The sequence below is a fragment of the Cherax quadricarinatus genome, chromosome 17, assembly GCF_038502225.1.
Source record: "Cherax quadricarinatus isolate ZL_2023a chromosome 17, ASM3850222v1, whole genome shotgun sequence".
NCBI lineage: Eukaryota > Metazoa > Arthropoda > Malacostraca > Decapoda > Parastacidae > Cherax > Cherax quadricarinatus.
In genome coordinates, this window is record NC_091308.1 from 19,650,966 (window position 1) to 19,671,835 (window position 20,870).

A 20,870-nucleotide genomic window follows, 5' to 3' on the forward strand; every position below is an offset into this window, starting at 1 on the left:
TGCACCGTCACAGTACTGTTCACACGTTTCACTCTCTGGGGAAGATTGGTAACATGTTCAGACCAACGATCATCTTGCCTGGGTATCATTGTGCCCAGAAAAACAATAATTTTATCCTGGTATCACTGTTCCCAGAACAACAATCAGTCATCTTATCCGGGTATCACTGTGCCCAGAACAACAATCAGTCATCTTATCCGGGTATCACTGTTCCCAGAACAACAATCAGTCATCTTATCCGGGTATCACTGTTCCCAGAACAACAATCATCTTATCCGGGTATCACTGTTCCCAGAACAACAATCATCTTATCCGGGTATCACTGTTCCCAGAACAACAATCATCTTATCCGGGTATCACTGTTCCCAGAACAACAATCATCTTATCCAGGTATCACTGTTCCCAGAACAACAATTATCTTATCCGGGTATCACTGTTCCCAGAACAACAATTATCTTATCCGGGTATCACTGTTCCCAGAACAACAGTCATCTTATCCGGGTATCACTGTTCCCAGAACAACAGTCATCTTATCCGGGTATCACTGTTTCCAGAACAACAATTATCTTATCCGGGTATCACTGCTCCCAGAACAACAATTATCTTATCCGGGTATCACTGTTCCCAGAACAACAATTATCTTATCCGGGTATCACTGTTCCCAGAACAACAATTATCTTATCCGGGTATCACTGTTCCCAGAACAACAATTATCTTATCCGGGTATCACTGTTCCCAGAACAACAGTCATCTTATCCGGGTATCACTGTTCCCAGAACAACAATTATCTTATCCGGGTATGACTGTTCCCAGAACAACAATTATCTTATCCGGGTATCACTGTTCCCAGAACAACAATTATCTTATCCGGGTATCACTGTTCCTAGAACAACAATTATCTTATCCGGGTATGACTGTTCCCAGAACAACAATTATCTTATCCGGGTATCACTGTTCCCAGAACAACAATTATCTTATCCGGGTATCACTGTTCCTAGAACAACAATTATCTTATCCGGGTATGACTGTTCCCAGAACAACAATTATCTTATCCGGGTATCACTGTTCCCAGAACAACAATTATCTTATCCGGGTATCACTGTTCCTAGAACAACAATTATCTTATCCGGGTATCACTGTTCCCAGAACAACAATTATCTTATCCGGGTATCACTGTTCCAGCTTTAAAAAAAAATCATTTGCCGTGAAAAACGTTTATTATCTTTGATTTTCTATTAACTTTGAAAAATATTTATTAATTTTGAAAAACTTTTAATCACTATGAAAAATGTTAATTAATTCTGGAAAATATTTATTTACTTCGAATAATTGTGGGAAATATTTATTAGATATACAAGGAAATATATTAGAAATAAAAGGAAATTTATTGGAAATAAAAGGAAATATATCAGAAATAATTCTCGGTTCACTTTGAGAAAAAGACGAGAATATTTACATGAGGAAAAATATCATGATGGGAAGATGTCTCAAGTGGGGTGCCGCAAGGATCTGTACCTGTCTCAGTAATGTTTTTAATTCATAAGAATGATTTGCCAGAAAGAATCAGTACTATACTGATATGTTTGCAGATGATGGAAAAAAATTAACAGGCCCAGAAAATTATCAAAATGTTTAAATGCCTTCAGAATGACTTGGATACAATGAAGAAATGTACTGATATATAAATGATGGAATTTAATGTAGATAAGTGGAAATTGGAGAAAGTGGACTAAGGCTGCATGAAGAATATAAAGTGGTTGAAAACATATTGAAAATATCAGAGAGAGAGAGAGAGAGAGAGAGAGAGAGAGAGAGAGAGAGAGAGAGAGAGAGAGAGAGAGAGAGAGAGAGAGAGAGAGAGAGAGAGAGAGAGAGAGAGAGGGAGAGAGAGAGAGAGAGAGAGAGAGAGAGCTGGTTAATTAAAAAAATAGCGTTTAAATATATGGATAGTGAAATGCTAAAAAAGGTTGTCTATAACCTATATTAAGCCAAAATTGGAACTTGCTGTGGTGTCCACACCTGAAAAAATGGATAAGTCAGAAAAGGGTCCAAAGATCTACGAAATGGTTACCAGAGATAAAAAAAAATAACGAGTTATGCTGACAGCAGTGAAGATGCCCACGCTGCTGGCTGATAGTGTGAAGATGCCCACGCTGCTGGCTGATAGTGTGAAGATGCCCACGCTGCTGGCTGATAGTAAGATCCCAGCACATCTTATCCGATAGTAAGAAGACAATCGCATCTGGTGCTGATAGAAGAAGATGCCCACGCTGTGCTGAATAAGAAATGCTCCACGCTGTGGCTGATAAGAATTACATTATCCGACCTGCGCTGATAAAGAATACATGCCGCATCCTGCTCAGCTGATAGTAAAGAAGTTTGCCCACGCTGCTGTCTTTGAAAATAGTTATTAAGAAGACTGCCTCACGCTTGGCTGTATAAGAAGATGCCCAGCTGCATGGCTATATATAGAAGACGCCACTTGGCTGATAGTAAGAAGATTACGCTGCTAGGAAATGATTCGGTATTAGAAAAGACGCACGATTTAGGCTGATATAAGAAGATGCTCAGCTGCTGTTGCTGATAGTAAAGAAGATGCCCAAATGCTGCTGATAGTTCAGAAGAATGCCCACATGCTGCTGAACTGATAGTAAAGAAAGATGATACAATGCTGGACTTGATAGTAGAAGATGCCCAGCTGCTGAGATGATAGTGTAAGAAGATGCCACGCAGTGGCTGATAGTAAGAAGAGCCACGCGTGGCTGATAGAAGAAAGATGCCCAGCGCTGGCTGAGAGAGAGAAGAGCACGCGCTGGTGGATAGAAGAGAGAGCCAGGCTGGTGATAATAGAAAGATGCCCACGCTGCTGGCTGATAGTAAGAAGACGCCCACGCTGCTGGCTGATAGTAAGAAGATGCCCACGCTGCTGGCTGATAGTAAGAAGATGCCCACGCTGCTGGCTGATAGTAAGAAGATGCCCACGCTGCTGGCTGATAGTAAGAAGATGCCCACGCTGCTGGCTGATAGTAAGAAGACGCCCACGCTGCTGGCTGATAGTAAGAAGATGCCCACGCTGCTGGCTGATAGTAAGAAGATGCCCACGCTGCTGGCTGATAGTAAGAAGATGCCCACGCTGCTGGCTGATAGTAAGAAGATGCCCACAATGCTGGCTGATAGTAAGAAGATGCCCACGCTGCTGACTGATAGTAAGAAGATGCCCACAATGCTGGCTGATAGTAAGAAGATGCCCACGCTGCTGGCTGATAGTAAGAAGATGCCCACGCTGCTGGCTGATAGTAAGAAGATGCCCACGCTGCTGGCTGATAGTAAGAAGATGCCCACGCTGCTGGCTGAGAGTAAGAAGATGCCCACGCTGCTGGCTGATAGTAAGAAGATGCCCACGCTGCTGGCTGAGAGTAAGAAGATGCCCACGCTGCTGGCTGATAGTAAGAAGATGCCCCCAATGCTGGCTGATAGTAAGAAGATGCCCACAATGCTCGCTGATAGTAAGACGATGCCCACGCTGCTGGCTGATATTAAGAAGACTGCCCACGCTGCTGGCTGATAGTAAGAAGATGCCCACAATGCTGGCTGATAGTAAGAAGATGCCCACGCTGCTGGCTGATAGTAAGAAGATGCCCACGCTGCTGGCTGATAGTAAGAAGATGCCCACGCTGCTGGCTGATAGTGAAGATGCCCACGCTGCTGGCTGATAGTAAGAAGATGCCCACGCTGCTGGCTGATAGTAAGAAGATGCCCACGCTGCTGGCTGATAGTAAGAAGATGCCCACGCTGCTGGCTGATAGTGTGAAGATGCCCACGCTGCTGGCTGATAGTGTGAAGATGCCCACGCTGCTGGCTGATAGTGTGAAGATGCCCACGCTGCTGGCTGATAGTGTGAAGATGCCCACGCTGCTGGCTGATAGTGTGAAGATTCCCACGCTGCTGGCTGATAGTGTGAAGATTCCCACGCTGCTGGCTGATAGTGTGAAGATGCCCACGCTGCTGGCTGATAGTGTGAAGATTCCCACGCTGCTGGCTGATAGTGTGAAGATGCCCACGCTGCTGGCTGATAGTGTGAAGATTCCCACGCTGCTGGCTGATAGTAAGAAGACGCCCACGCTGCTGGCTGATAGTAAGAAGATGCCCACGCTGCTGGCTGATAGTAAGAAGATGCCCACGCTGCTGGCTGATAGTAAGAAGATGCCCACCCACGCTGCTGGCTGATAGTAAGAAGATGCCCACGCTGCTGGCTGATAGTAAGAAGATGCCCACGCTGCTGGCTGATAGTAAGAAGATGCCCACGCTGCTGGCTGATAGTAAGAAGAAGATAGTAAGAAGATGCCCACGCTGCTGGCTGATAGTAAGAAGATGCCCACGCTGCTGGCTGAAGTAAGAAGATGCCCACGCTGCTGGCTGATAGTAAGAAGATGCCCACGCTGCTGGCTGATAGTAAGAAGATGCCCACGCTGCTGGCTGATAGTAAGAAGATGCCCACGCTGCTGGCTGATAGTAAGAAGATGCCCACGCTGCTGGCTGATAGTAAGAAGATGCCCACGCTGCTGGCTGATAGTAAGAAGATGCCCACGCTGCTGGCTGATAGTAAGAAGATGCCCACGCTGCTGGCTGATAGTAAGAAGATGCCCACGCTGCTGGCCCCACGCTGCTGGCTGATAGTAAGAAGATGCCCAGGCTGCTGGCTGATAGTAAGAAGATGCCCACGCTGCTGGCTGATAGTAAGAAGATGCCCACGCTGCTGGCTGATAGTAAGAAGATGACCACGCTGCTGGCTGAGAGTAAGAAGATGACCACGATGCTGGCTGATAGTAAGAAGATGCCCACGCTGCTGGCTGATAGTAAGAAGATGCCCACGCTGCTGGCTGATAGTAAGAAGATGCCCACGCTGCTGGCTGATAGTAAGAAGATGCCCACGCTGCTGGCTGATAGTAAGAAGATGCCCACGCTGCTGGCTGATAGTAAGAAGATGCCCACGCTGCTGGCTGATAGTAAGAAGATGCCCACGCTGCTGGCTGATAGTAAGAAGATGCCCACGCTGCTGGCTGATAGTAAGAAGATGCCCACGCTGCTGGCTGATAGTACGAAGATGCCCACGCTGCTGGCTGATAGTAAGAAGATGCCCACGCTGCTGGCTGATAGTAAGAAGATGCCCACGCTGCTGGCTGATAGTAAGAAGATGCCCACGCTGCTGGCTGATAGTAAGAAGACGCCCCCAATGCTGGCTGATAGTAAGAAGATGCCCACAATGCTCGCTGATAGTAAGACGATGCCCACGCTGCTGGCTGATATTAAGAAGATGCCCACGCTGCTGGCTGATAGTAAGAAGACTCCCACAATGCTGGCTGATAGTAAGAAGATGCCCACAATGCTGGCTGATAGTAAGAAGACGCCCACGCTGCTGGCTGATAGTAAGAAGATGCCCACGCTGCTGGCTGATAGTAAGAAGATGCCCACGCTGCTGGCTGATAGTAAGAAGATGCCCACGCTGCTGGGTGATAGTAAGAAGATGCCCACGCTGCTGGCTGATAGTAAGAAGATGCCCACGCTGCTGGCTGATAGTAAGAAGATGCCCACGCTGCTGGCTGATAGTAAGAAGATGCCCACGCTGCTGGCTGATAGTAAGAAGATGCCCACGCTGCTGGCTGATAGTAAGAAGATGCCCACGCTGCTGGCTGATAGTAAGAAGATGCCCACGCTGCTGGCTGATAGTAAGAAGATGCCCACGCTGCTGGCTGATAGTAAGAAGATGCCCACGCTGCTGGCTGATAGTAAGAAGATGCCCACGCTGCTGGCTGATAGTAAGAAGATGCCCACGCTGCTGGCTGAGAGTAAGAAGATGCCTACGCTGCTGGCTGATAGTAAGAAAATGCCCACGCTGCTGGCTGATAGTAAGAAGATGCCCACGTTGCTGGCTGATACTAAGAAGATGCCCACGCTGCTGGCTGATAGTAAGAAGATGCCCACGCTGCTGGCTGATAGTAAGAAGATGCCCACCCCGCTGGCTGATAGTAAGAAGATGCCCACGCTGCTGACTGATAGTAAGAAGATGCCCACGCTGCTGGCTGATAGTAAGAAGATGCCCACTCTGCTGGCTGATAGTAAGAAGATGCCCACGCTGCTGGCTGATAGTAAGAAGATGCCCACGCTGCTGGCTGATAGTAAGAAGATGCCCACGCTGCTGGCTGATAGTAAGAAGATGCCCACGCTGCTGGCTGATAGTAAGAAGATGCCCACGCTGCTGGCTGATAGTAAGAAGATGCCCACGCTGCTGGCTGAGAGTAAGAAGATGCCTACGCTGCTGGGTGATAGTAAGAAAATGCCCACGCTGCTGGCTGATAGTAAGAAGATGCCCACGTTGCTGGCTGATACTAAGAAGATGCCCACGCTGCTGGCTGATAGTAAGAAGATGCCCACGCTGCTGGCTGATAGTAAGAAGATGCCCACGCTGCTGGCTGATAGTAAGAAGATGCCCACGCTGCTGGCTGATAGTAAGAAGATTCCCACGCTGCTGGCTGAGAGTAAGAAGATGCCCACGCTGCTGGCTGATAGTAAGAAGATGCCCACGCTGCTGGCTGATAGTAAGAAGATGCCCACGCTGCTGGCTGATAGTACGAAGATGCCCACGCTGCTGGCTGATAGTAAGAAGATGCCCACGCTGCTGGCTGATAGTAAGAAGATGCCCACGCTGCTGGCTGATAGTAAGAAGATGCCCACGCTGCTGGCTGATAGTAAGAAGATGCCCACGCTGCTGGCTGATAGTAAGAAGATGCCCACGCTGCTGGCTGATAGTAAGAAGACGCCCCCAATGCTGGCTGATAGTAAGAAGATGCCCACAATGCTCGCTGATAGTAAGACGATGCCCACGCTGCTGGGTGATATTAAGAAGATGCCCACGCTGCTGGCTGATAGTAAGAAGACTCCCACAATGCTGGCTGATAGTAAGAAGATGCCCACAATGCTGGCTGATAGTAAGAAGACGCCCACGCTGCTGGCTGATAGTAAGAAGATGCCCACTCTGCTGGCTGATAGTAAGAAGATGCCCACGCTGCTGGCTGATAGTAAGAAGATGCCCACGCTGCTGGGTGATAGTAAGAAGATGCCCACGCTGCTGGCTGATAGTAAGAAGATGCCCAGGCTGCTGGCTGATAGTAAGAAGATGCCCACGCTGCTGGCTGATAGTAAGAAGATGCCCAGGCTGCTGGCTGATAGTAAGAAGATGCCCACGCTGCTGGCTGATAGTAAGAAGATGCCCACGCTGCTGGCTGATAGTAAGAAGATGCCCACGCTGCTGGCTGATAGTAAGAAGATGCCCACGCTGCTGGCTGATAGTAAGAAGATGCCCACGCTGCTGGCTGATAGTAAGAAGATGCCCACGCTGCTGGCTGATAGTAAGAAGATGCCCACGCTGCTGGCTGAGAGTAAGAAGATGCCTACGCTGCTGGCTGATAGTAAGAAAATTCCCACGCTCCTGGCTGATTGTAAGAAGATGCCCACGTTGCTGGCTGATACTAAGAAGATGCCCACGCTGCTGGCTGATAGTAAGAAGATGCCCACGCTGCTGGCTGATAGTAAGAAGATGCCCACGCTGCTGGCTGATAGTAAGAAGATGCCCACGCTGCTGGCTGATAGTAAGAAGATGCCCACGCTGCTGGCTGATAGTAAGAAGATGCCCACGCTGCTGGCTGATAGTAAGAAGATGCCCACGCTGCTGGCTGATAGTAAGAAGATGCCCACGCTGCTGGCTGAGAGTAAGAAGATGCCTACGCTGCTGGCTGATAGTAAGAAAATGCCCACGCTGCTGGCTGATTGTAAGAAGATGCCCACGTTGCTGGCTGATACTAAGAAGATGCCCACGCTGCTGGCTGATAGTAAGAAGATGCCCACGCTGCTGGCTGATAGTAAGAAGATGCCCACCCCGCTGGCTGATAGTAAGAAGATGCCCACGCTGCTGACTGATAGTAAGAAGATGCCCACGCTGCTGGCTGATAGTAAGAAGATGCCCACTCAGCTGGCTGATAGTAAGAAGATGCCCACGCTGCTGGTTGATAGTAAGAAGATGCCCACGCTGCTGGCTGATAGTAAGAAGATGCCCACGCTGCTGGCTGATAGTAAGAAGATGCCCACGCTGCTGGCTGATAGTAAGAAGATGCCCACGCTGCTGGCTGATAGTAAGAAGATGCCCACGCTGCTGGCTGAGAGTAAGAAGATGCCTACGCTGCTGGCTGATAGTAAGAAAATGCCCACGCTGCTGGCTGATAGTAAGAAGATGCCCACGTTGCTGGCTGATACTAAGAAGATGCCCACGCTGCTGGCTGATAGTAAGAAGATGCCCACGCTGCTGGCTGATAGTAAGAAGATGCCCACGCTGCTGGCTGATAGTAAGAAGATGCCCACGCTGCTGGCTGATAGTAAGAAGATGCCCACGCTGCTGGCTGAGAGTAAGAAGATGCCCACGCTGCTGGCTGATAGTAAGAAGATGCCCACGCTGCTGGCTGATAGTAAGAAGATGCCCACGCTGCTGGCTGATAGTACGAAGATGCCCACGCTGCTGGCTGATAGTAAGAAGATGCCCACGCTGCTGGCTGATAGTAAGAAGATGCCCACGCTGCTGGCTGATAGTAAGAAGATGCCCACGCTGCTGGCTGATAGTAAGAAGACGCCCCCAATGCTGGCTGATAGTAAGAATATGCCCACAATGCTCGCTGATAGTAAGACGATGCCCACGCTGCTGGCTGATATTAAGAAGATGCCCACGCTGCTGGCTGATAGTAAGAAGACTCCCACAATGCTGGCTGATAGTAAGAAGATGCCCACAATGCTGGCTGATAGTAAGAAGACGCCCACGCTGCTGGCTGATAGTAAGAAGATGCCCACGCTGCTGGCTGATAGTAAGAAGATGCCCACGCTGCTGGCTGATAGTAAGAAGATGCCCACGCTGCTGGGTGATAGTAAGAAGATGCCCACGCTGCTGGCTGATAGTAAGAAGATGCCCACGCTGCTGGCTGATAGTAAGAAGATGCCCACGCTGCTGGCTGATAGTAAGAAGATGCCCACGCTGCTGGCTGATAGTAAGAAGATGCCCACGCTGCTGGCTGATAGTAAGAAGATGCCCACGCTGCTGGCTGATAGTAAGAAGATGCCCACGCTGCTGGCTGATAGTAAGAAGATGCCCACGCTGCTGGCTGATAGTAAGAAGATGCCCACGCTGCTGGCTGATAGTAAGAAGATGCCCACGCTGCTGGCTGATAGTAAGAAGATGCCCACGCTGCTGGCTGAGAGTAAGAAGATGCCTACGCTGCTGGCTGATAGTAAGAAAATGCCCACGCTGCTGGCTGATAGTAAGAAGATGCCCACGTTGCTGGCTGATACTAAGAAGATGCCCACGCTGCTGGCTGATAGTAAGAAGATGCCCACGCTGCTGGCTGATAGTAAGAAGATGCCCACCCCGCTGGCTGATAGTAAGAAGATGCCCACGCTGCTGACTGATAGTAAGAAGATGCCCACGCTGCTGGCTGATAGTAAGAAGATGCCCACTCTGCTGGCTGATAGTAAGAAGATGCCCACGCTGCTGGCTGATAGTAAGAAGATGCCCACGCTGCTGGCTGATAGTAAGAAGATGCCCACGCTGCTGGCTGATAGTAAGAAGATGCCCACGCTGCTGGCTGATAGTAAGAAGATGCCCACGCTGCTGGCTGATAGTAAGAAGATGCCCACGCTGCTGGCTGAGAGTAAGAAGATGCCTACGCTGCTGGGTGATAGTAAGAAAATGCCCACGCTGCTGGCTGATAGTAAGAAGATGCCCACGTTGCTGGCTGATACTAAGAAGATGCCCACGCTGCTGGCTGATAGTAAGAAGATGCCCACGCTGCTGGCTGATAGTAAGAAGATGCCCACGCTGCTGGCTGATAGTAAGAAGATGCCCACGCTGCTGGCTGATAGTAAGAAGATTCCCACGCTGCTGGCTGAGAGTAAGAAGATGCCCACGCTGCTGGCTGATAGTAAGAAGATGCCCACGCTGCTGGCTGATAGTAAGAAGATGCCCACGCTGCTGGCTGATAGTACGAAGATGCCCACGCTGCTGGCTGATAGTAAGAAGATGCCCACGCTGCTGGCTGATAGTAAGAAGATGCCCACGCTGCTGGCTGATAGTAAGAAGATGCCCACGCTGCTGGCTGATAGTAAGAAGATGCCCACAATGCTGGCTGATAGTAAGAAGATGCCCACGCTGCTGGCTGATAGTAAGAAGATGCCCACGCTGCTGGCTGATAGTAAGAAGATGCCCACGCTGCTGGCTGATAGTAAGAAAATGCCCACGCTGCTGGCTGATAGTAAGAAGATGCCCACGCTGCTGGGTGATAGTAAGAAGATGCCCACGCTGCTGGCTGATAGTAAGAAGATGCCCACGCTGCTGGCTGATAGTAAGAAGATGCCCACGCTGCTTGCTGATAGTAAGAAGATGCCCACAATGCTGGCTGATAGTAAGAAGATGCCCACGCTGCTGGCTGATAGTAAGAAGATGCCCACACTGCTGGCTGATAGTAAGAAGATGCCCACGCTGCTGGCTGATAGTAAGAAGACGCCCACAATGCTGGCTGATAGTAAGAAGATGCCCACAATGCTGGCTGATAGTAAGACGATGCCCACGCTGCTGGCTGATATTAAGAAGATGCCCACGCTGCTGGCTGATAGTAAGAAGACGCCCACAATGCTGGCTGATAGTAAAAAGATGCCCACAATGCTGGCTGATAGTAAGAAGGCGCCCACGCTGCTGGCTGATAGTAAGAAGATGCCCACGCTGCTGGCTGATAGCAAGAAGATGCCCACGCTGCTGGCTGATAGTAAGAAGATGCCCACGCTGCTGGCTGATAGTAAGAAGATGCCCACGCTGCTGGCTGATAGTAAGAAGATGCTCACGCTGCTGGCTGATAGTAAGAAGATGCCCACGCTGCTGGCTGATAGTAAGAAGATGCCCACGCTGCTGGCTGATAGTAAGAAGATGCCCACGCTGCTGGCTGATAGTAAGAAGATGCCCACGCTGCTGGCTGATAGTAAGAAGATGCCCACGCTGCTGGCTGATAGTAAGAAGATGCCCACGCTGCTGGGTGATAGTAAGAAGATGCCCACGCTGCTGGCTGATAGTAAGAAGATGCCCACAATGCTGGCTGATAGTAAGAAGATGCCCACGCTGCTGGCTGATAATAAGAAGATGCCCACGCTGCTGGCTGATAGTAAGAAGATGCCCACAATGCTGGCTGATAGTAAGAAGATGCCCACGCTGCTGGCTGATAGTAAGAAAATGCCCACGCTGCTGGCTGATAGTAAGAAGATGCCCACGCTGCTGGCTGATAGTAAGAAGATGCCCCCGCTGCTGGCTGATAGCAAGAAGATGCCCACGCTGCTGGCTGATAGTAAGAAGATGCCCACGTTGCTGGCTGATAGTAAGAAGATGCTCACGCTGCTGGCTGATAGTAAGAAGACGCCCACAATGCTGGCTGATAGTAAGAAGATGCCCACGCTGCTGGCTGATAGTAAGAAGATGCCCACGCTGCTGGCTGATAGTAAGAAGATGCCCACGCTGCTGGCTGATAGTAAGAAGATGCCCACAATGCCGGCTGATAGTAAGAAGATGCCCACAATGCTGGCTGATAGTAAGACGATGCCCACGCTGCTGGCTGATAGTAAGAAGATGCCCACGCTGCTGGCTGATAGTAAGAAGATGCCCACGCTGCTGGCTGATAGTAAGAAGATGCCCACGCTGCTGGCTGATAGTAAGAAGATGCCCACGCTGCTGGCTGATAGTAAGAAGATGCCCACGCTGCTGGCTGATAGTAAGAAGATGCCCACGCTGCTGGCTGATAGTAAGAAGATGCCCACGCTGCTGGCTGATAGTAAGAAGATGCCCACGCTGCTGGCTGATAGTAAGAAGATGCCCACGCTGCTGGCTGATAGTAAGAAGATGCCCACGCTGCTGGCTGATAGTAAGAAGATGCCCACGCTGCTGGCTGATAGTAAGAAGATGCCCACGCTGCTGGCTGATAGTAAGAAGATGCCCACGCTGCTGGCTGATAGTAAGAAGATGCCCACGCTGCTGGCTGATAGTAAGAAGATGCCCACGCTGCTGGCTGATAGCAAGAGAGAGGAGACATGATAACCACATGTAAAGACACAAAAGATTAGATAAAGACGATTATTTTTATACCAGCGACAGGGATAACATAACACCGAACTTGTAAACTGAGGAAATAAAGTGGAGCGGAAGGGATACTGTGACATTGTTCTAGAACAGAGTATACTACTGACTCCGGCCATACAACAGAGCGGAAAAATAATGTAAGGGACCTGGGAGTAGTAATGTCTGAGGATCTCACTTTCAAGGATCACAACAGTGCCACGATCGCACGTGCAAAGAAAATGATAGGATGGATAATGAGAACTTTCAAAACGAGAGATGCCAAGCCCATGATGATCCTTTTCAAATCACTTGTTCTCTCTAGGCTGGAATACTGCTGTACATTAACATCTCCATACAAAGCAGGTGAAATCGCAGATCTAGAGAGTGTACAGAGATCCTTTACTGCACGTATAAGTTCTATCAAGCACCTTAACTACTGGGAACGCTTGGAAGCACTTGACTTGTACTCGTTGGAACGCAGGAGGGAGAGATATATCATAATCTACACTTGGAAAATCTTGGAAGGAATGGTCCCAAATCTGCACACAGAAATCACTCCCTACGAAAGTAAAAGACTGGGCAGGCGATGCAAAATGCCGCCAATAAAAAGTAGGGGCGCCATTGGTACACTAAGAGAAAACACCATAAGTGTCCGGGGCCCAAAACTGTTCAACAGCCTCCCATCAAGCATTAGGGGAATTGCCAATAAACCCCTGGCTGCCTTCAAGAGAGAGCTGGACAGATACCTAAAGTCGGTGCCGGATCAGCCGGGCTGTGGCTCGTACGTCGGACTGCGTGCGGCCAGCAGTAACAGCCTAGTTGATCAGGCCCTGATCCATCGGGAGGCCTGGTCGTGGACCGGGCCGCGGGGGCGTTGATCCCCGGAATAACCTCCAGGTAACCTCCAGGTAACAACATGACAGGTCAGTGGAATAAATTACAAGAGGAATTAGTAAGTACTGCAGCCATTGGAAACTTTAAAGAATTATGCGATGAACAGAATAATGAAGACGAGACACCGTCTGTACATGTGTACTTCTGTGACGGCCATACCACGTTGATCGCGCCGCTTCTCGTCCGATTAGCAAAGTTAACCAACATTGAGTTTGGTTATACATGGATGGGTGACCGCCTGGCAACACTTAATACTGTTGGCATCGATTTTTTTTTTTTGCCTCCTAGCATACATAAGGGGAGTTACGAATAGACCCTGACTGTCTTGAAGATGGCGCTGGACAGACACCTAAAGTCAGGACCTGACCAGCCGGGCTGTGATTCGTACGTCGGGTTGCGTGCGGCCAACAGCAACAGCCTGGTTGATCAGGCCCTGATCCACGATGAGGCCTGGTCACAGACCGGGCCGCGGGGGCGTTGACCCCCGAAATCCTCTCCAGGTATACCCTAGGTATGACTAAGTAATTACAAGTAGATATTTGCTAATAAGTTTTAAGAAATAGGTAATCACACACACACACACACACACACACACACACACACACACACACACACACACACACACACACACACACACACACACACTAGCCCGAAGTAACCAATATGGTTACTTTACGTTAGCTTCAGAAAATCCAAGTTAATTTTCGTGCAAAGTTAAAAATTTGCATACCATTTAATTCACAAGTGTATCTGGCGATGCACAGAAAACAATTATGACGCTACATGTCATTCAGTGTTGGTGAGTAAGACGGTAGTGTTGATCATGGGAAGACAGTCAACCTTAACATGTACACAGACACTTACAACGTTATGCCGTAACTTTGTTCAGAGACTTGGAATCCTCGCTCCTTTATGCTACAACAACTGATATTTTCTTCTTACAACGCCTCAGTGTGACTAAAGAGGTAAATACCTTCTGCAATCTCGGCTACTGTCGGTCTATGAGACGTGTATTGACCTCTACAAGCTATCGTAAATATTCATATATTTTTGAATACTATATATATATATATATATATATATATATATATATATATATATATATATATATATATATATATATATATATATATATATATATATATATATATATATATATATATATATATTTATATATATATATATATATATATATATATATATATATATATATATATATAGATATATATATATATATATATATATATGAAGGTAAGGGGACAAAAGAGATTGTAAAAATTATAGAGGGATAAGTTTACTGAGTATACCAGGAAAGTGTATGGTAGGGTTATTATTGAAAGAATTAGAGGTAAGACAGAATGTAGGATTGTGGATGAGCAAGGAGGTTTCAGAGTGGGTAGGGGATGTGTAGATCAAGTGTTTACATTGAAGCATATATGTGAGCAGTATTTAGATAAAGGTAGGGAAGTTTTTATTGCATTTATGGATTTAAAAAAGGCATATGATAGAGTGGATAGGGGAGCAATGTGGCAGATGTTGCAAGTATATGGAATAGGTGGTAAGTTACTAAATGCTGTAAAGAGTTTTTATGAGGATAGTGAGGCTCAGGTTAGGGTGTGTAGAAGAGAGGGAGACTACTTCCCGGTAAAAGTAGGTCTTAGACAGGGATGTGTAATGTCACCATGGTTGTTTAATATATTTATAGATGGGGTTGTAAAAGAAGTAAATGCTAGGGCGTTCGGGTGAGGGGTGGGATTAAATTATGGGGAATTAAATACAAAATGGGAATTGACACAGTTGCTTTTTGCTGATGATACTGTGCTTATGGGAGATTCTAAAGAAAAATTGCAAAGGTTAGTGGACGAGTTTGAGAATGTGTGTAAAGGTAGAAAGTTGAAAGTGAACATAGAAAAGAGTAAGGTGATGAGGGTATCAAATGATTTAGATAAAGAAAAATTGGATATCAAATTGGGGAGGAGGAGTATGGAAGAAGTGAATGTTTTCAGATATTTGGGAGTTGATGTGTCGGCGGATGGATTTATGAAGGATGAGGTTAATCATAGAACTGATGAGGGAAAAAAGGTGAGCGATGCGTTGAGGTATATGTGGAGACCAAAAACGTTATCTATGGAGGCAAAAAAGGGAATGTATGAAAGTATAGTAGTACCAACACTCTTATATGGGTGTGAAGCTTGGGTTGTAAATGCTGCAGCAAGGAGGCGGTTGGAGGCAGTGGAGATGTCCTGTCTAAGGACAATGTGTGGTGTAAATATTATGTAGAAAATTCGGAGTGTGGAAATTAGGAGAAGGTGTAGAGTTAATAAAAGTATTAGTCAGAGGGCTGAAGAGGGTTTGTTGAGATGGTTTGGTCATTTAGAGAGAATGGATCAAAGTAGAATGACATAGCGTTCAAATCTGTAGGGGAAGAAAGGCGGGGTAGGGGTCGTCCTCGAAAAGGTTGGAAGGAAGGGGTAAGGGAGGTTTTGTGTATATTTCGCATGCTCTCGCGAATTCTTTGCATATATATATATATATATATATATATATATATATATATATATATATATATATATATATATATATATATATATATATATATATATATATATATATATATATATATATATATATATATATATATATATATATATATATATATATATATATGTGATTTTGGCTTAAATAGCAACGCTCTTCTTGCCGAATAAGACAAGCGAAAATTCGTGCGTGTAATAATTTCGCAAAAATCATTCTGAACCTAACGAAAAAAATATTATTTCATTGTGTTTGTTTATTATTAAATTACTGTAAACTTATCTAAAATATATTTAATTGGATTAGACTAAACTAAATTGCGCTTGTTATAATAAGGTTAGGTAAGTTTTGAAAGGTTCTTTTGGCAAAAAATTATTAATTTTGACATTAATATAAATGAAATAATATATATCTTTAAACTTATTGGAGAAAATTCTAGAAAAGACTTAATTTTAAACGAGTTATTGTTAATTAACCACTTTTACCTATTCGGTATGACATTATACACACACACACACACACACACACACACACACACACACACACACACACACACACACACACACACACACACACACACACACACACACACACACACACACACACACACATACACACACACACACACACACATATATATATATATATATATATATATATATATATATATATATATATATATACAGACATATTCCTCTATGTGTGTGTGTATATATAGTACTTAACAAAACTACAATCTTAAGTATATGTATAATAAAAGTAAATATTCAAACAGCTGCCGGGGCACAACCTGAAGTTGTTGGGAAATCTGGCGACCTGCAACAGGCAAGATCATCACCACACCGGCTAGGCCAGAGAGCAGGCGGGGCCAGGAGCTAAGACTCAAAACCCCTGCAACTACATGTAAGTTAGTAAGATTGTACAAATGCCCTCCACACCTGGACCTGTGCTGATACACGGGATTTTGTACAAATCCAGCAACTGCGTCCCCAGTTACGCTCAAGCGGGAGCACAGACACTCGGCAACACAAAAATAGATCCTGTCCATGAAATGTGAATTTGACAAGACCGTCGAGGTGACATGATGTGAACGTTGTTACTGTTGTAGTCAAATGACGTATTGCCAACAACAGTCAAGAAATGACACACGTTGCTTAACAAACTTACTACAACAACGTTTCGCTCTGTGATAAAGGCACAACACTGTGCAACATGTTGTCCCTATAAATGCTTGTTCTGCAACTCACGTCTTTTCTTTTATTATTATTATTATTATTATTATTATTATTATTATTATTATTATTATTATTATTATTATTATTATTATTATTATTATACAATGAGTTTTCCTATTTTCTGTGGTGATATATACTGCGAGTCTCCATGTGCTCATACATAGCGCCTGTTCATGTGTAAGTGTACAACACACACACACACACAACAATCTGTCAGCTGGAACAAATACTGTGGGTTGCCTTCTTCAGTTAACAAGAACTCGACGCATGTCAAGAAATAGCAAGACTCACTGTACCTACCTGTCTGTACGATCTTACTCCCAGCACAAGGAAGGACACTGTTCTACATGATGTCTTACTCGCTTCCACTGCCTGCAAGAACCTTCTCCTCCATCACCACCACCAACCTGCAGGGTTCTTGCCAGACCTCCACGATCTTACCTAGTCCTGGCGACTGCCAGTATCTTCAAGGCCTTGAAAAGATTTACAAGGACCTGCAAGAACCTGGTAGGTTTGCGCAGACCTGTAAGGACCAGAGAGGACCTGGAACAGCGTGGGGTTATACAACCTGGAGTGGCGGTCGTCCTAGCTGCTTCAAGACGCAGACGAAGTGATGGAATTTTCGCCTCTCTTTGACATTTCTCTCATATTTCACGTGAATGTTGACCTTTCCCAAGATGGCGGAGCTTTCGGCTGGGATTTCTTAGCTGATGAAAAAGGTAAACACTCATGAAATGACGACCATATCAAACAGAAGGAAAATTTCACTCCTGGGTCAGCGAGCTGCGGCCGCCCGGGTTACTCCGTCACAACCTCCTCTCCACCCACCGCCCACGGCTAGACTGGCGCCCACCCTCCCCTGCCCGCCATTTACGAATCGGATGCCCAGAGTCAAACTTAATGGGATAATCATGCTCTTATTGTCCGCTTTGTGTCGCTACGAGTCACAGAGTTTCGCTCACTTGAAGTCGCTGTCTCTAAGCTTTAGGAGAAGCTCCATTGTATTTACCTCGTTTTGCGTATGTTTTATAGCGATGTTCATTATGTATACGATGTGGTTTCGTGTTGTCTTCGCCAGTAAAAAGTACTGAAAGAAGAACTTCTTGGAGAAGAACAGTCGGAGGTGGAGGGACTGTCAGTGAAACTCACTGAATTTCAGTGTTCCAGATGGGCACGTCTATGAAACTGGGCGGGGTTTAGTCTGGAGGCTTGAGGGACACCACCAGCAGTCCCAGGCTGTTTCCCCTCGCTCTCTCCCCTCCTCCCTTCTCCCCTTCATCCAGAATTCCTTCCCCCCTCTTCTACTTCTACTTATCTGGATTATCACTGAATCCAGGTCTACTGAGCATTATTTCCTAACTTCACCTCCCACAAAAAGCAGGAATTCTCTCTACTCCTTATGTCCCCCCCACCTCCTGCTCGTGAATCTTTCCTCCCCTCTCCTGCCCTCCCCTTTCCCCTCTTTTCCTTCTCTCATTAATAGCTTGTTAGATATCAAGAGTTCATCAGCGGAAGCCCTTGTGGGGGGGGAGAGAAACCCGCATATGAGGGCATGTTAATAGAGGAACAGATTGTAGGGGCAGCCATACGCCAGGCCTACCACGCCTCAGGCACGCCAGGCCTACCACGCCTCAGGCACGCCAGGCCTACCACGCCTCATGCACGCCAGGCCTACCACACCTGAGGCACGCCAGGCCTACCACGCCTCAGGCACGCCAGGCCTACCACACCTCAGGCACGCCAGGCCTACCACGCCTCAGGCACGCCAGGCCTACCACACCTGAGGCACGCCAGGCCTACCACGCCTCAGGCACGCCAGGATTACCACGCCTCAGGCACGTCAGGCCTACCACGCCTCAAACACGCCAGGATTACCACGCCTCAGGCACGTCAGGTCTGCTATCCCTTCTACACGTCAGGCCTACTATCCCTTCTATACGTCAGGACTACTATCCCTTCTACATATCAGGCTTGAGTACTAACAGCCTTTAACTGCCGTTATTCAACATTAATGCTGATAAGAAGCTTGTGTACTTAGCACTGTCTTAAGTACTGCAGCAAGTAACGAGTCCAGTTCAGTTCTCTTCACCAAGTTTTCACTGTAAGTCTGTGTTTTTGGATTTGCTTCTTCTGGTACAATCTTTTCTTGGCGAAATCTTTATAACACGTTACTGACTTCACTTACAGTTGAGCCATCTCACTTATATGTTTTATGTCTTATATTTCGTAAATGTTTTATGTCTTAGTAGACCGGACCTCATCGAAGTCACCGCTCATTCATCGATAGACAAACTTGTCTTCTTGCTCATTCGGCCCCTTATTTTGTCGACAGTAGAATATGGAGACCAGGTATATTCTTCAGCGTCCATAGTCATTCCATAGGCCAGCAACCACGAGGGAGACCTGGTGTGGGGGAGGGCCGCGGGGGTAGTGACCCCCTGGTAGCGACTACAGGCAACTTACAGGTATTCATCATCAGATATTACGTTTATGTCTATGAGTCTTTATATTTTCCACACAGTATAGTCTGTATGCAAACCCAATACTTCCTTCCTTGCAAGACCTCGGAGGCGCCAGTTGTCTTCGTTATTTTGTTCACTTCCATGACCTTCATCGTCCTTCTATAAATAACGTAATTATTGACATTGTAATGGTAATACCTTGAATCGTCGCATGCTCTTATAGCGCACTCTGCTCTCAGCATTCAAACCTTCGTAACATGTCTAGGTGTATCTCCCTGTTATATTCATCTTGTCTCTCGTTAGTCGTCTCCACCTTGAAAAGTCTCCGTCGCCGTGCTTCTCGTCTCCACCTTGGTAAGTTTCACTGGTCCGTGCCTGTCATCACCTTCCGTGGTTAAAATCTCATATTTGCCATGGACTGGCGCTATCTTTACCTTGAACCTTTCCATCTACACTCACATGCTACGCAGGGTACGCCCATGGGTCCATTGTTATGTTTATATGGTGCTCTACACCCATATGGGGTTATTCAACAGAAGTAGTTGTAATGTAGAAGCTCGATCCTCTTTCTGCCAATCGTCAGACAGAAACTCTACTCTCACAGCCAGGCTTTCAAACAGTCCCAGCTGGAATGATAATATACAGTGGTATTTCTATTATTATTACTATCATGACTAAGCACTAAACCCAGTAGGGTCATACAGCGTTACAGTGGTATTTCTAGATAGAGTGATCAGAGGAAATCTACTAGAGAAAAGCAGCATCTTCACAGCGGTTATATGACTATCTTTCCTCCGTCTTTCCCATGACTGTCCATCACCTCACTTGTCATAGTTTCTGGCTCTCAAAAGTCTTAACAAGCGATCCAGACTATCATAATTTACATTCAACTAGATGTCCTCTGCTGACGCAGAGATCCTTATGTTAGGTGGATCACTGGATATTCTGGTGTTATTGAAAATAAGCTCCCTGACTCCGTCCTCCTTTGAAGACCTTCCTGTCTTCCACCGGGAAGCCTCCCTTTTACAGTCTTCACCAGCAATGTTACGCCATCTTAGAGACCACTGACGAAACCATTCATCTCAGTTGGTTAGTGACAAAGTGTTTTTAGAAAAGTGGCAGTTCGTTCCAGGCCACTTCTTCCCTGTCAGTCACGAGGAAACAGTATTCTATCATTGGTACTATGTATCCGCAAGACCCACAAGAATGTTAAAGAAACACAATATGCAAGTTGTCAGGAAGTGGAACAGTTTGGAGAATGATGTAGTGGACGCAGGTTCCATGTATAGCTTTAAGAAGAGGTATGATAAAGCTCATGGAGCAGAGAGAGTGGACCTAGTAGCGACCATTGAAGAAGCGGGGCCAGAAGCTATGACTCGATCCATGTAACCACAATTAGGTGAGTACAATTAGGTGTCTATCCTGGTGGACGTATCGTCCACCAGGATAGACACGTTTGTAGATAAATGGTTCAGAGAACCGACATGTTGTTAAATTAGACACATGTGCAACTCTTGGGTATCTTTACTGAGGAAACGTTTCGCCACACAGTGG